Below are 16,523 nucleotides of genomic sequence, written 5' to 3' on the forward strand. Positions count from 1 at the left end.
GATAAATCCCTCCATCGGTGTATCAATAAAAAATCAGCTTCATCGGAACCTAGTTTCCTCCTTTCAACATGCTCGATCGCGATAATTTCGTCACCGACATATCAATCATAAACCACCACATGAAGTCAACGAAAATTAACACATAACCCATCAAAAATGTTTGAAGTGGAGAGAGAGAAGATATATCTTACCCACTGATGACAATCGAACATAAGCAAGGACGACGAGTTTTAAACAAAACGATTCCAAAATGATAGACCGAGGAAGAGAAGACATCGCTGGATAATAACGACTGTCATCAAAGCCCAACGTTGCGCACGATCCAGACCATGGATTTAAATTACGGTTGCAGTTGCGAATATAACAGATGTTATTATTGTCTTTGTGGTATCACGATGGTGATTTTTTTTAAATGAGTTGATTTTAAAAATTGATTTAAAAAAATTAAAATAGTGGAAAATAGCGGTCACTATTGTTGTGATTGGCTGCTACCCGTTAAATAGTGGTCGCAACCATTATTATTGGTGTGATTTCGCTTCTCACCGCTATATTCCACGATAGCGGTCTCGAATACGTCATGACTGATATAACGGTTGCTATACTACTATCCGGTCGCTATTTGAATCCCTGATCCAGACGACGAAAACTCAAGCAACGATAAGTAACAACATAAGCTAAGTCGACAACGACGATTGACTGTGTGATAAAAAGATAACCCACCTTCATTCTTGATACAAAACGGTGAAGATGATGCTTTGGGGGTGCGACAAAATAGGGGTAAAGATGAGATATGGGATTTGTATACTAGGAGTTAGGGTTTGTATAATTTTAATCCTACATGACAAAAAAATTGACTAAATAGTACCATGGTATAGGTAAATAATAATAAAATAAGTTATGTCATCCTAAAGTGATTAAAATATGAGTAATTCGAAAGTCTAGTGAGTAAATTAAAAAAATTAAAAGTTCAATGAAGGAAATAGGAAAAAGAGTAAAGCTCAGTAGCTAATGCTGTAGTTTACCCATTTAATGATTGCATACTTTTATTTTATTTTGGGGGTATTTTGGGAACTGAAGATGTTTTAGATTCCGAGAATCTTCATTGTTCATGAGTATAAACAAATTCTCTCCTCCAAATTGGACAATTTGGCCCCTTATCCAAAATATCTAAATTCCTAACATATAGGATAAATTATACATTGCATCACTTAATTTTCTTCCCACTTCTTTTTAGCTATTAAAATTTTAAAAATTTCATTTTACTCAATAAACATTCAATTTATTGTTATTTTAGTCATTTCGTGGTTAAATAGTTGAGTGTATTACGACCGGATATTTTTACTTTAAAAAAAAAAAATAATATTTCGATTCAAGTTTAACTATTTATCAAATAGTATTTAGTCCTTGAAAGGTCTAAACCTGTCCCCTCCAAATCTCTATATCAATTTCTTTGTTTTTGGACTGTTATATTTGGGGGTATTTTTTTTGCAATAATGAAGTCGAAAAAAATTGTTCGAATAGGGCACCGAGAGATTATTTGCTCGAATGGGGTGATTACTATAGTACATATCGAAGCGTACTGGGCTCACCGCGTCTCTCCAAAGTCGCATGGAACACCATGCGACTCCCCTCTCCCTCAGATCACAATGCATCTCTCCCCCCATTTAGCCTTCCCAATTTTTTATCTAATGATTAAAACTAAATAAAAATGAAATATGAAAAAAATATAGGAGACGTATTGCACTGCACGCGTCTTCGCCAAATTTATATTAGAGTCGCATGGACTGTAATGCGTCTTTGGGGTGTACTGTAGTAATAATCCTATTTGAAGAAATAATTCCGAGAGTGTCCTATTCGAACAATTCTATCTTAACTCGACGAGTCAATTTATGGTGAATAAAACAACGTTGTACATTGTTACCTTTTTATTCGGAATTATGATTGGAGACAAATTTTCATGAAGCTTCCCATATGAGTGCATTTTTTGTCCTTCCTTGATTAAATTTTGTGTACTCGATTCGAAAAAATATTAAATAGAAAATAATACTCATTAGTTCGATCGACTTAAACTTTTTTAAACTCAATTCAGTCAAATACAGACTCGTAATTGTTCATAATCTTAGGGTAGTATTTCTTAGTTATTGAAAACGTAAATACACCATGCAGACACAGTGGTCAAACCCGAAATCTTTAGAAGAACAACATCTCATTTAACCATTAAAATCGCTTAACGAGTCTCGGACAAATCAATGTTTAAATGTGAAAATAAACAAAAATGTCATTATCATAAGTCAATTGCACTTTAAGCAATGTTATTGCTAATGACTGCCCACATTCCTCTAAAGTAGGCTTAATTTACAACTAATCCTTTTTTAACATGCATGATGAGACATATTAAATTATCATAATATTTTATTTTATTTTATTTTAATTATGTATTATTAATGCTAACATTGTTTGTTGTTTATTTAAAATATTATGTCATAATTTATCGATATCTCTCTCAATATATTAATAGATGAATAATTTTATATCGGTACGACCGTCTCTACACCTCTCGATCATCCCTGCTCGTAAATTTTTATATATTAATGAAATTAATTCGAATTAATTTCATTTTTATGGGGTTTGATAGAATAATCATTTTATTCTCATTTTTTTGTTCAAGTAAATGACAATAATCAATTGGAACTTTAACTAAACTAAACCTAAGAAAATTATGCTTGGCCTAATTTATCCCTTAATTAAATGAACCCCACATCCCTATTATGAACCCTAAATCTTTGTTCCAATTTGGCACGTCATTCACCTATTAGGGACAAAGAAGAAAGGGTGAAAGAAAATTTGCAAATGTGGTCCCTCCATGTTTGCATAATTAATTTCACCAATTTTATTTCACTTTCATTAATTTTTGCCACTAAGCTCCCTCCACTTTTAGACTTAGGGTTCCTATGGGTTGACAATGAATTCAAGCTTTAAATTAGGGGAATCTCAGTTCATATGTGGTATCCACAATATTGTTATTTTTTTATTTAATCAGGGGTGAGTATGAGATAATATTTGTTTAAAAATAATTATCAATTATTTGACATTAAACGTTCACACCCTGACATTCTTGATGCTCGAACTCGAGACTTTAAGGATAACGACAATTACTTACTATGAAGTCACGGTTCGTACCCTATCAAAGATTAGGGAGGTCGTAATCGAGTCTTAAATTTCAACAATCTCTTAATTATAGTTTTTTAGATGTTTAACATGATAAAATTTAAATTTAAATTCAATAAGTCTCTTATATAGAAATATATTGTAAAATCATATTATTTTTTATAACCACCGGTGTCTTATCTATTGATCAACGAATCCAGATCGGGTATTACAGAGGCAAGGGAGACCCTTCCAACTCAATTTACTCCATACGCAATCGTTAGGATTTGAACTCCTGACCTTGCTTAAGGGATCTAGTGTCTCATCCCACTATAACAACTAATTGTTGGTTAAAATCAGATTATCATTGTGTCAGAAAAATTCAATCTTACGGATCAATTAATTAATAGGGTAAATTACAATATCATCACTGAATTTATTATGTCTCCTATTTGCTCACTGAACTTTAAAAGTTTCAATTTTCTGACCGAACTATACATTAGGTTTTTTGTCACCGAACTTTACTCTCTTCTATTTTGGTTACTCTGTTGTTAAATAGTTAACAATGTTAAAAATGACGATGTTTAAAAAAAATAAAATTTTCACCAAAACAACGTCGTTTTGCATCTAAATAACAATCCACTTTAACTCCGTTAACTATTTAATGACCGAATGACAAAAAAAGTCCAATGTATTAAGTTTAGTGAGAAGACTGAAAAGATTTAAAGTACAGTGAGTGAAATAAGAGAGAAAGTAAAGTTCAGTTACCAAAATTTATAATTTACCCTAATTAATAAAGGTTTTTTAATTAGATCATTAAAGTTTTTTTTTGTTTGAATCATGGTTTGATTGGCTAGTTTTAAATAGTTAAAGATGAAATTATTACATTTGAATCATTCATTACATCCTTTTTCACATTAATGATTTAATTTATAAACTAACTCTCCAATTATACCTATTTTTCTCACTTTCTCTTGGATTTTCTCTGTCCCATTTTGACCCTTAAAATATACTCATTTTCTCATTTTGACCCTTAAAATATACTCATTTTCTCATTTTGACCCTTAAAACAATATGGATCGATTAGTTTGTACCATGTGACAAAATTTAAGTTATTTTTAAATAGGGTGATTACAAGGTAATATACATTAAGAGTTTTTCTTAGTTATTGACAACATACACATATTCTGTAAATACAACTGCTCGAACTCAGATCCTCTAAGAAAAATAACGTTCACTTTACCTAACTTAAATACAATAAAAATTAAGGGCTTACCAATCAAACTGGCCCTCTAATTGTACCTAAAGATCAAGTTATCTCTAATTTAAATTATGGATTAAATGAGTTATTATTTTTAAAAAAAGTTAATATAAACATAAATGTTAAACCATATTCAGAATTGACTTTTGGTCCTAACGAATAATTTTTTGTTAAAAACAGTACAATACTTAAAGTGTTTTTTAGTAAAAAATATGTTATTAAAATATTAATATTTTTCATTCAAATATCTAAAGTATTCTTTAATTATTATTACATGTTAATTTTCTTCTATTTTCTACTATTTTCAGTAAAAGTCGAGTTGATGGGACCATCAATTTTTTTGTTTAATTAGTTTAGCTGATTCGACCAATTTCATTTAATTATATATGATCACTCGATCTGATTTGAAAAATATATACTATCTACCTGATTTTAAGTTGACTTGAATTTTTGGAGTTTAAATTTGATCTTACTCGATCTAATATAAAATAATGATTTAATTAAAAATATAATAAATTTTTAATAAAATTACATTATTATCCCTCGTCGAGTCGAATTTTTTCAACCTCTACCTGAATTCAACCCGTCCCAATCTCACTCTCTTAAAAAATCCAACTCACCCGAACTCGAAATTATTTTAAAAATCTAACCCTATCGAATCGATTTCGAAACCGTCTATTTCAGATTAAATTATCATATCTAATAATTAATCAAAAACTATAAAAAATACTAAAAGAATATAATAATTAACGTTAGAAATCATAAAATTTAAAAAACTAAAAAGTTTCTATATCTCGATTAAAGATAAAAGATGAAACAGTAGTAACAGTGTTAACAACAACACCACTGGTCAGCAAAATCTATGGGGAAAAAGAAAAAGCTGTCAGAGACCTAAATAAAAGCCCCATCACAGAAAGCATGTCTGTTATTAACTCTCACTAATACGAGAGAGAGAGAGAGAGAACCTAAGTTGAAGAACATAGAGAAGAGCAAAGGGGTTTCAAGATCTTATCAGATCAAGCTAGAAGAAACTGTAAGAGATTATATATATATATATCAAAGTTTGTTACTTTTTTTGTGGTTTGATCTATTTAGCTGGTTGTTGTTGCTGCTGCTGTCATTTTCAAGGTATTTTGCTTCATTCTCATGTTGTCTTCTGTATTTTTCTTGAGGGGGTTTAACTTTTACTTTTATTAATGTGGGGGTGTTTTATGTGAATGTGGCCAGGAAATGAAGCTTTTTCAGTAAATTTATCCCCTTTTCTTCTCTATCCAGAAGTTTTTAAATTCTGGGTTTTCTTTGTTTTAGGGTCCAAAAGTGCTGGTTTTGTGGATTTCTTGAACTCTTTTAAAGTTAAAACATGTAAAGTCTTCTCCTTTTCCAAGTTTCTTTGTTTGTTTCTTGGGAAAATTTGCCTGGAAATGTGGAGTTTTACTAGAGCTTTCCTTCTTTCTCTTGGCTTATAAATTCATGTTTTTGCTCATTATTGATTCATGGAGCAAAGTAAATCTGCTCTATTTTTGCTAAGATTATGCTCTTTTCCCTACATTTGGCTTCACAGATCTTGATTTTCACTTTTTGTTCAAATGAACATGATTTTTAGGATGTTTAGACTTTGATGTTCATGTTGTTGATTTTGTAAAGCTTTCCACATTAAAGAGGAGACAAGATTTGCTAGGAATTAATGTAAAATGTAAGTAATTTCCATTCAATCTCAGCTCAGAGGTCGAATTCGTACTCCGGATCATGGATGGATCTACATGAAAAAAATGTTTTATCTTATACGTGGGTTGTATATGCACTAGGAATCATGTAGTGCTTGTCATTCTTGGTCTGGTTTTTGTTTCGGCAAACTCGAAATTCCCGGCTTCCATGATTTTTCCAGTGTCATGTTCTGCTGCTTGGTCGTCTGGTGATGCATATAGACACGATACCGGAAGAGTTTATCCGAGCTGAACGATTTCCATTGTCATAGCATTCTAATGCTTGACTTGTTTCTAATGCAGTTTGATGGGCAGGGAACTCACTGATGTGCATATGGATGATAAGCCCAACGCTGTTGTGAAATCGTATGTTAATCCGATAGTTTCCGAAGGCACGGAGTCAAAGAACTATGAGGTCAAGGAATGCACATCGATCATCCAGAATGGTACTGAGAATCAAGATGTGTTTGGATGTTAAAAGCACAGATTTTGGTACCGACATCCCCAATGAGAAATACGAAAAAACTGGAGATTGGAAGTTTAGCGACGATAAGAAATTAAGTGCCACCACATCTAAATCCAGTGGTGCCGAACATGTTCATGTGCACAATGCCTCGAAAGCTGGTGCAAATGGCCAAGCAAGTGTCAACTCTACACCTTCACCTACTGTTATAAAGACGTCGGAGGTAATTAGTAAGGATAAAATTTCTGATCCCCCGGGAACAGTATGGACGTTAATCCACTTGAACCTATTAAGACAAGTAGACAACTCGGATTAGCGATGTACGATACAAGAGATCTGACCAGTAGGAAAATGATATGCACTTAAAGTAGGTTGTTCTTTTATCCGTAGCATGAGCTTTTGAACCAGCAATGTAGATAATTCGAATAAAATTGATGCTACTTAGTTGTTGTATGTGTCCCGCTTTGATATTCTTGATCTTGCCATGCCTTCCAGAGAGGCTCGCCGTGTACTACTCCGATGCCAAGGAAGCTATTTCAACCTTTTGACAGGAGGAATCCCGACGAAGAAGATAACTGGTCCGTCGCTTCCACGTATCCTTTCTTTGGTCTTAAGAAGTTAAGATCGATGCTGAGTTCCTATCTGAGCTCTATACTATACGTTTTGGTGGTGCAATCGGTTTCTTTATTGTTTTAGTCGAATTTTCCTTAGCCATGTGTAGTACAGTTGCGTCTTTTCGGACTGCTAGATCTAGGGTAACGATCGGAACAGCTCCGACTTTCAAAAGTGTCGAACGTGCTCAGAGACGGAAGGAGGTATATTCTTAGTCTGGACGGTTGATCTTCGAAACCTATTTGCATACTCTTTTCATTGGTTTTGACTCCATTTCACTTTCGAGTTCTTGTGAGTATATCTTTTTTCCGATCCAGTTTTACCAGAAGCTGGAAGAAAAACACCAAGCTTTGGAGGCCGAGAGGAGCCAGTGTGAGGCGAGGACCAAGGTATATGGCATTTTCGATCATATCTTCCCTAAAACTCGTGTTTGAATCAGTCTGCGCCGGGAGCTATATCGGTGACATTTATATACATTTCGATGATTAACATTATGGAAACTCTTTGCTTTCCTGTAGGAAGAGCAAGAAGCGGCTCTTAAGCAGCTTCGGAAGAATATGGTCGTCAAAGCGAATCCGATACCTAGTTTCTACTACAAAGGACCTCCACCGAAAGTCGAACCGAAGAAGGTAACCGGACCTGTTCCCCTTGTTTCTCCTTAAAAACACAGAACGGGCAAAAACCGTAACCGGAACCATAACCGGTACATCATTTTTATTTCTTTTCAAACACGTATCCGGTCTATACCCTTTCGAGAAAACGTTCCGGTCTGTAATGGAGCATTTCATTCTTGCTTTTATTTCTTTTCAGCTGCCATTAACTCGGCCAAAATCGCCAAACCTTAGTCGGAGAAGGAGCTGCAGTGATGCAGTACACTCGTCTCTGGACGAAAAGGCAAAAGCATGCTGCCGGACTCATCGCCACAGCTTAGGTACCCATACAGAACGATCCGCTCCGGCAAATGAGGTGAAAATTAAGGGACAGATCGGAGGACAGAGCAGTAACGGAGCCGTCAAGGTGAAAGATCGAGCAAAACCAGCGACGGCAACTACGACGAAAGCTGCACCGAAGATCACAAAGCAGAGTAATTCAAACATTACTGTTGAGTCATGAAAATCTTTTCACTAGTACCATATGAGAGTGCCTTGAAATGAACACTTTTCTTTTCAGCGGTTTGCATTGTTGTTAATTGTATATTGCATCTTAGGTTAATTTATATATGTATGAATGTATGTATATGTAAATGACAGTTGTTGATCCTAATGCCAAGATGGACTGTAACTCTCTTTATTTATTCAGATTTCTTACTTTTTTAAATATCTGGTTGAGTTTATTTTGATATTTTTAAAAAAGGGTAAATTGTAAATTTGGTAACTGAATTTTATACGATTCTTATATTACTTACTGTAAATTTTTTGGTCACTCTATTGTTATATCACTGACAGCTCGTTGATGTGGAATATTTTAATATTAAACATGTCACATAGGATTTTCACAAAACAATAATAATAAGGGCAAATTTAATAACTGAATTTTCATATGATTCATATTTTACTTCGTACTATTAAAAATAGCATCATACTTGGGTAGTGGATGAGAGGGCAAATCGATTGGGTTTTGGTTAGAAAGAGGAGAGGACTTCAGCAGTGACGGTGGTGAGATGAGTGAACGGCCGGGGTGGCTGAAAATTGACGAAAATCGACGGGAAGCTTCGATGGTTTCTTTACGACGAACGATGGGGAGCCTTGACGATCGACCACCAGGGTTTTGGTTGTGGTGGCATGGCGTTCATACCGATACTGGCGGTGATAGTCACCGTCCAACAGCGACAGAGATCACTTTCCAACGGCGATGAGGGTAGCGGTGGACGATCGTTGGCGATGAGAAGTTTAACAACAGAGTGACCAAAAAAAATCAATCTATAAAGTTGAGTGAGTAAAATAGGAATTATATGAAAGTTCAATTATCAAATCTATAATTTACCTTTTATTTTTTTCTGACCTGTCATCGCATCCGTGATTTTTAACGATTAAAAAATCATTTCTCTAAGTCATGTTAAAACGGCTTGAGAGGTTTAACGAAAAATAGGAATTGTATGAAAGTTCAGTTACCAAATTTATAATTTACTCTTAAAAAATATATATGTAGCTTTCTATGTTAGAGATGTAAATGAAAATCTGTAGTATATCAAATTTACCATTTTCAAACCTATGATATTTTTACATCAGTTTTATCCTCGAAATTGTTTAATTGCATCATCCTAAACTCTAAAGCTTAAACTCTAAACCCTAAGCTCTAATTTAAAACCTAAATTCTAAACTCTAACCCGTACACCTTAAACCCTGGACTTCAACTTAAACCCTAAATAATAGTAAATATTTTAAGGGTTAACTACCCATATGGTAACTTATGTTTGTGTTTTGTCAATTTTTAATAATTGATTTTAAAAACATAATATATGATCACAATCATTTTTATTTAATTAAGATGTGGTCACCCTGAGTTAATTGTTGTTAACAACAATTAAATATTTTGATATAATCACACATTTGGTCCCTATTATTTACATATTCTCTCAATTTAATATCTTTATTTCCACCAATCAAAGAGTGATATGTGTCACCCTCTAGTTGAAAGAAAACAAAGGAAAGCAAATTGGGGCAAAAAAATTCAAACCTTGGTCACTTAGGAAACTAAACACGTATCCAACCATTAAGCCAAGACCATTGCTTGGTTTAAAGTAGACAACACGGTTTATATATTTTGTATCTTAGTGTATAAATACTTAAATTTATAATATTATATATATTAACTTAAAAATATTTTTATATTAACTTATTAAATATATATTATTATTAACTTAATTTAAAAATATTTTATTTTTATTTTCATTTAAAAATATATATTTTATGTTAAAATTTATTTAAAAGTATGACTAAATTGAGAGATATGTAAATAACAGGGACCAAATATGTGATTATACCAACTATCAAGTCACACATTATGTTAATTGTTAACAATAACATATATATGTATTTCGCCTACTAAGAGTTGATCGAGCGGGGAGAAAGGTTCGGGTCGTAAAATCTAAATTTTGAAAGTTTCTTAAGGACAAATTAGAAGAAAACAATAATAGAGAGAAGCCCTTAAATAAATTAAGAGCGCAAGACATGACGAGTGCGGTCATACCAACACTAATGCACCAGATCCCATCATAACTACGCAGTTAAGCGTGCTTGGGCGATAGTAGTATTAGGTTGGGTGACATCCTCGGAAGTCCTCGTGTTGCCCTTGATGATCACATCTTAATTAAATAAAAACGAAAGTGACCATATCTTATGTTTTTTTTAAATCAGACCAAAAGTGGACAAAACACAAACATAAGTGATCATCCGTGTAGTTAACCCATTTTTTAAATATCGATGCAATTAAGCAACTTCGAGGATTAATTTTATGCAAAAATATCTTAGGGACGAAAATGATAAATCAAGTCTACTATAGAGACAAAAATAACTTTTAATCCTAAAAATTTTAAATTTTATGTTGGGATAATAATTTTGAATCACTATACACATAATTATTATCTACAAAATATAAATCGAACTTAACTTTGAATAAATCCGGACAATATTCATATATATTTTTCATAAAATAAGCCTAGATTTAAGCCTATAACTCGATACATGCAGTAATTAATCACTTTAGTTAGTTGCATAATCAGCACAATCATCAACATCCAACCTTACTGGATTTAGGGGAATAACATTTAAACTCCGTATTGTTTTACGGTTTCTTCATTTTTCTCATGGGTAAGTACACAAATGTTCCCGAGACATTACTTTGTTGAGTCGGCTATTAAAAGTTATGAAATAGTCCCTTGCTTATAAGGGTATTACTTTGTCGAGTTCTATTAAAAGTTACAGAATAGTCATCCGACTATTCATATGTTCTAAACTCGTTATTTTCTGTTAAAAATTGACGTCAGTTTGAGCTGGACGTTAACCTGCTGACTGTGATATGATAAAATATAATCTCAAAATCTCAAACGACTATTATATCTCAGCTAACATGTTAATATCCAAGTTAGACTGTCATCAATTTTTTAACAAAAAAATGACGAGTTTAGAACATATGAATAGTTAAGTGATCATTTTATAATTTTAATAGTCGAGGGACTTAACAAACTAATATTCTATAGTCGAGGCATTTAGAGTAGTCAACAAAGCAATACCCTATAGTCGAGGCATTTAGAGTAGTCAACAAAGCAATACCTTATAGTCGGGAGATCATTTATGTATTTTACCCTTTTTCTTATTTTTGTTATATCCATAAAATACGACTGAAAACACAATTACGACCAACCCTCCACTAAAATTTGGATAAATTGCCTAACTCTAAAATTATAGTAAAAAACCCTAAACGACAGTTACAAATGAATGGTGGAACAAAAAACTAAAATCCCTTTCTTCCACCATTAAAGCTATCTCAATAGCTTACCATGGTGGTTGAGCTACTGTTGAATTTCTTCAAACAAAAAAGAACAATCTTAACCTAAAATCCAAATTCCAACATTGCCCCACTCTTCATCCTGCATCCATCACTTAGGTTCTCCATCCGCGTCGCTTTACGTATCCGCCCATGCCGTCGGTATCCGTTGCGGTTATTTTTTTATTTCAAAAGAGATGTCGAAGAAAGGAGAGGCCAGAAGAAGGAAACTAATAAAGCCTTCGTCATCTTCATCGTCATCTTCATCGTCATCTTCATCGTCATCTTCATTGTCTACGACGTCGTCGTTGTGTGACTTAGAAACAAAAGACTTGCAACACACGTCACCTAAGCCCTTGCCTTTGACGAAGTGCAAGGGAGGTTGCTTGTCGAAAAAATTATCGAATCGCGAGACGTCGAGGGACGTCGCGTGAGAGAGGCGACGCCGACAGATTTTGAGGCAAGAGAGGGGGAGAAATGGGATTTTCGTGCCTTTTCTTTTCCTGAGAGCATTCATTAATATATTGGGTAAAGTATACAAATGGTCCCCTGACTATAGGGTATTTATGTATTGAGTCCCTGACTATTAAAAGTTACAAAATAGTCCTCCAGCTATAAGATGTTTTGTTGAGTCTTCCGAGTACTAAATGTTACAAAATAGTCATCCAACTATTCATATGTTCCGATATTTTCCTTTTCCGTTAAAAATTGACATATGTTTGAGCTGGACATTGATTTACTGACTGAGATATGATAAAATCATATTTTAATGATATTTATTGGCATCGCCGTTGCTTTCAAGCACTGGTTCACCAGCATAATATTTCAAGCACTTACTTGAAGGTATAATGTAAATGGAGATTTGGTCAAAAAAAATCTAACTAAAACAATTTTGAGATCATATTTTAACATATACCAGTCAATAGGTTAACGTCCATCTCAAACGATTGCCAATTTTTTAATGGAAAAGGATGAGTTTGGAAGATATGAATAGTCTAATGACCATTTTGTAACTTTTAATAGTCAGATGACTCAACAAAATAACATCTTATAGTCGAAGGATTATTTTGTAACTTCTAGTAGTTAAAAGAGTTAACATAACAACACCCTATAATCGGGGACAATTTGTTTACTTTATCCTGAATATTTATGTTTGGCATATATTGAGTATAGGTACAAGACTATACTCAACTACTGATATACATGGAAAAGCTTTGAGATTTTTTTGAATATACTCATTTCGGACACATATTCATATCTACTATTAAAATCCGAATTTGAAAAAAGCATTATTTTTATATAATTTTATAAGTTTTTTATATGTAAAAGATATTTTAACAACCGATTGTTAGATTTAGTAATGTAAATCTGGAGTAAATACAAAACAATAGAAAAGATTATAAATGTCAAAATTCGAATCTCAGATCGGTTGGATCTAAAATGTATAAAGATAATTAGATAAATCAAAAGGGAAAAATGATTTAATTTAAAAAAATTTATGTTTGATTTTCTTTTGTTTTCAGGAAACTAATATTTTCGATAAAAAGTAAGGATGATAATGAATGACTAACAAGTCAAATAAGATTTTCGTCACACCTACACTAATGCTGGGAAAAACCAAAATTTACTTAAACGTTAGTGATCACTTGTGTAGTTTACCTTATTATAAATTTATTTAACAACTAGTTGATGTAGTGAGATGAGACTAGGGATGAGCACGACATCCGAATCTGACGGGTTTCGATCTGATCCGATCCGATTCGATCGGGTCAGATTTTTTTTATAAAAAAATCAGGTTTGGGTCGAGTCGGGTTTTTTTTAGAAAATATGTTCGGATCAGGTTAGGTTCGGGTTTAAGGTAAAAAATACCCGAACCCAAAAAATAATTTACTTTATATATTTAGAAATAATTACACTAATAACCCTCTTTATAATATTTTTTCAATTAAATCCCTATTTTTATTGAATAAAAATAATATTTTTTATAAATATATTTATTTCGGGTCAGGTTGTGTTGGATTCGGGTTTTATCTCAAAAATCGGGTTGAGTAAAATGCCCTTAACTTCATGTTGAGTCGGTTTCGGGTAAAGGGTATATATATTTTGATCGGGTTGACCAGAAATCATACCCAACTCGACCCATGCCAATCCCTAGATGAGACATGACTTATGCCCCTTTAAATAAAGTAAAAATTTTTAAATTACGAATTATGAATAGAGCAAATTACGTTGGAAGAGTTATTCTCATAATCAATTATTTTTTTGGGTTGTCCTCCCGGTTTCAAGGCTTTGACTTGACTAATCTAGATCGACCCGCGTCCTACACTTAGCTTGGGGCAATCACACAACTCACGAGGTTAATGAACAATTTCAACTAGAGAAAATAACTTATGTGACCGAAAATGCCTTATGATATACGATTTTAATCAACTTTTTTTGGATTTGTGAAAATAACCAACAAATTCGCAACGCGAACACCAGTTTCACAACACAGTTTTCAAATTCGCAACGCGATTCTCCAAAATCGCAACGTGGTTTTCAAATGCGAATTTCGTTTTCGCAACGCTAATGACCGATATAGGTAAACACAACTATTCACAACTCAGTTTTCAAATTCGCAAAGCGATTCTATAAATTCGCTACGTGATTTTCGTTTTCGCAACTCAAATTTCGCAAAGCTAATTACCGATATAGGTAAACATAACTCAATTTTCAAATTGTCGAATTCGGATTTTTACCGAATTTGTCACAAAAAAAATTTAACTCAAATAAATTCAATTAATTTTAATGGTCGAATCAGGCTTTTACATCCTACATCGTCAAAGTGCCTTTTGAATTGGAGCACCTCTACTCTAAATATAAAAATTGGACCTCTATTTCCCCCCCAAAGTTTAAGAAAACGTGTTTGTTTAATAGCGGCACAAGTATCTATCAAAACAAAAACAACAACGCTAAGAATACGTGTTTAATATCAAATTTTTTTTACCTTGTTTATCTATATCGGTAATTAGCGTTAGCGTTGCGAAAACGAAATTCACGAATAGTTGTGTTTACCTATATCGATAATTAGAGTTGCGAAAACGAAATTCACGTTGCTATTTTGGAGAATCGCATTGCGAATTTGAAATTGTGAATTGTTGTGTTTACCTATATCAGTAATTAGTGTTGCGAAAAAATCGCGTTGTGAATTTGTTGGTTATTTTCGCAAATCCAAAAAAAGTTGGTTAAAATCGTATATTACAAGGCATTTTCGGTCACTTAAGTTATTTTCTCTTTCAACTAAACTCAATGCAAAGTCGAGTGAAGTTCTTTTAATTACATGTATATTAGTATCAAAATTATATATGCCATTCATGGTGTCATTGGTGTTACTCTACTTTAGTTTTTTACTCTGGTTGGGCCTTGCAGCGGCAGAGGCAGCGATGTCGGCCGGGTGCGTGGTTAGGGTCGTTCCTCATCTCGGCACCCATTACCCCTTCCGCATCTTTTCTCGTTGCCGGCTTATCCAACGGCAATTTCGTCGTCACGTTCTGTAAAGAATCGATAAGTACGCTTAGTGATCGAATCGGACAATTATCGAACCGGAATTTATTATTGATGAATTAATCGAACTCGAGTTGTTAGCAATACTTATTTACCGCAAGAATGTCAGCCAATTTTTTCTTGTCTTCATCTCTGGTTGCCCTAGTGTTAAGCGTGGCGGCTGATTGAGCAGCAGCCGCGATACCACCGGCCATTACGGAGGTTCTACCAGTGGCTCTCACTTCCGCTGCATGTATCGCTGCAGCGTCACTCAATTCCACCAACTTTTTTCCTGCGGTAAGTGCGGTGGCTTCAATTGCTTCTCCGATAGTGATTCCACCGCCGTGGTCGGAGGTAAAAACATATTTTCAAGAGAAAATACATAGAAAAACCTAAAATATAAAGTAATTTTAAATATCAGGAGGCGACTGCCCCTACCCGCCCCCTCGATCCATCCCTAACCACAATTACAAATGCAACTTTGAGCATAAATGACTTAGGGGTGAGCAAAATTTGACTCGACTTGAAAAACCTATTTTTTTCTACTCGAATCGGTTCGAAAAAAACTCAACTTGAATCGACTTCGAGTTGTAATATCATAAACTCGAATTGACTAAAAAATATTTAAGTTCAAATCGAGTTGTAAAATAAAACTTGGATAACTCAAAAGTTTTAGTAATCAGTGGATTCCTTCGACTCTGTATGATATATGTATATCACATATGAAAAAAATATGAAGAAACATATATGTATTGTATATGGTTATAAAAAATCATTTAAATTGGAATCAAATAATATCATAATATTAAATATTTACAATTAAATTGAAACAGAAACTCAAAAATTTGATTCGACTCGACTCAAATTTTATAAACTTGACTCGACTCGAAAAAATTTCATGTCAACTTCGAATTGTAAAATAAGACTCATCAATTAGAATAAATCGAAATTTTTTTACTGAACTCGACTCAATCGAACGTGCACCCTAAAATATCCCAAATACAGTTATATCAAACTAATTTCTTGATGTTGTTTTATATTAGAAGGTATTGAAATTCTAAACACGCTCGATCATATTTCCTTATATACATTACACTACTAAGGAGAGGAAGTAAAGTTAAATGAGAAATTGTGTAACTTACCCTTTTTTTTTCTTTTATTCTTCATTTTCTCTTGCCGGCTACCATGTCAATTTCATTCAGGCCACCGGCCACCATCACGACGGTGGGCGTTCGGTCCCAAATTTCATGGGTCGATTCATCTCGACCTCATGAGTCCAAATATGATGGTTGTTTCACCGAAAAATATCCTAAAACCCATGAATCTCGAC

At 33.5% G+C, this 16,523-nt stretch overlaps 3 pseudogenes; 2 read left to right on the top strand and 1 right to left on the bottom strand.

Annotated features, from left to right (window-relative positions):
* The first annotated feature begins 5,315 nt into the window (after nucleotides 1-5,315).
* On the top strand, nucleotides 5,316-8,481 carry LOC120115721 (annotated as a pseudogene).
* A 1,880-nt stretch (nucleotides 8,482-10,361) lies between these two features.
* On the top strand, nucleotides 10,362-10,480 carry LOC120115789 (annotated as a pseudogene).
* Nucleotides 10,481-15,044: 4,564 nt separating this feature from the next.
* On the bottom strand, nucleotides 15,045-15,549 carry LOC120115666 (annotated as a pseudogene).
* Nucleotides 15,550-16,523: the final 974 nt, after the last annotated feature.

This window comes from Hibiscus syriacus, unplaced genomic scaffold, assembly GCF_006381635.1.
Source record: "Hibiscus syriacus cultivar Baekdansim isolate YM2019G1 unplaced genomic scaffold, ASM638163v2 tig00000889_pilon, whole genome shotgun sequence".
Lineage (NCBI taxonomy): Eukaryota > Viridiplantae > Streptophyta > Magnoliopsida > Malvales > Malvaceae > Hibiscus > Hibiscus syriacus.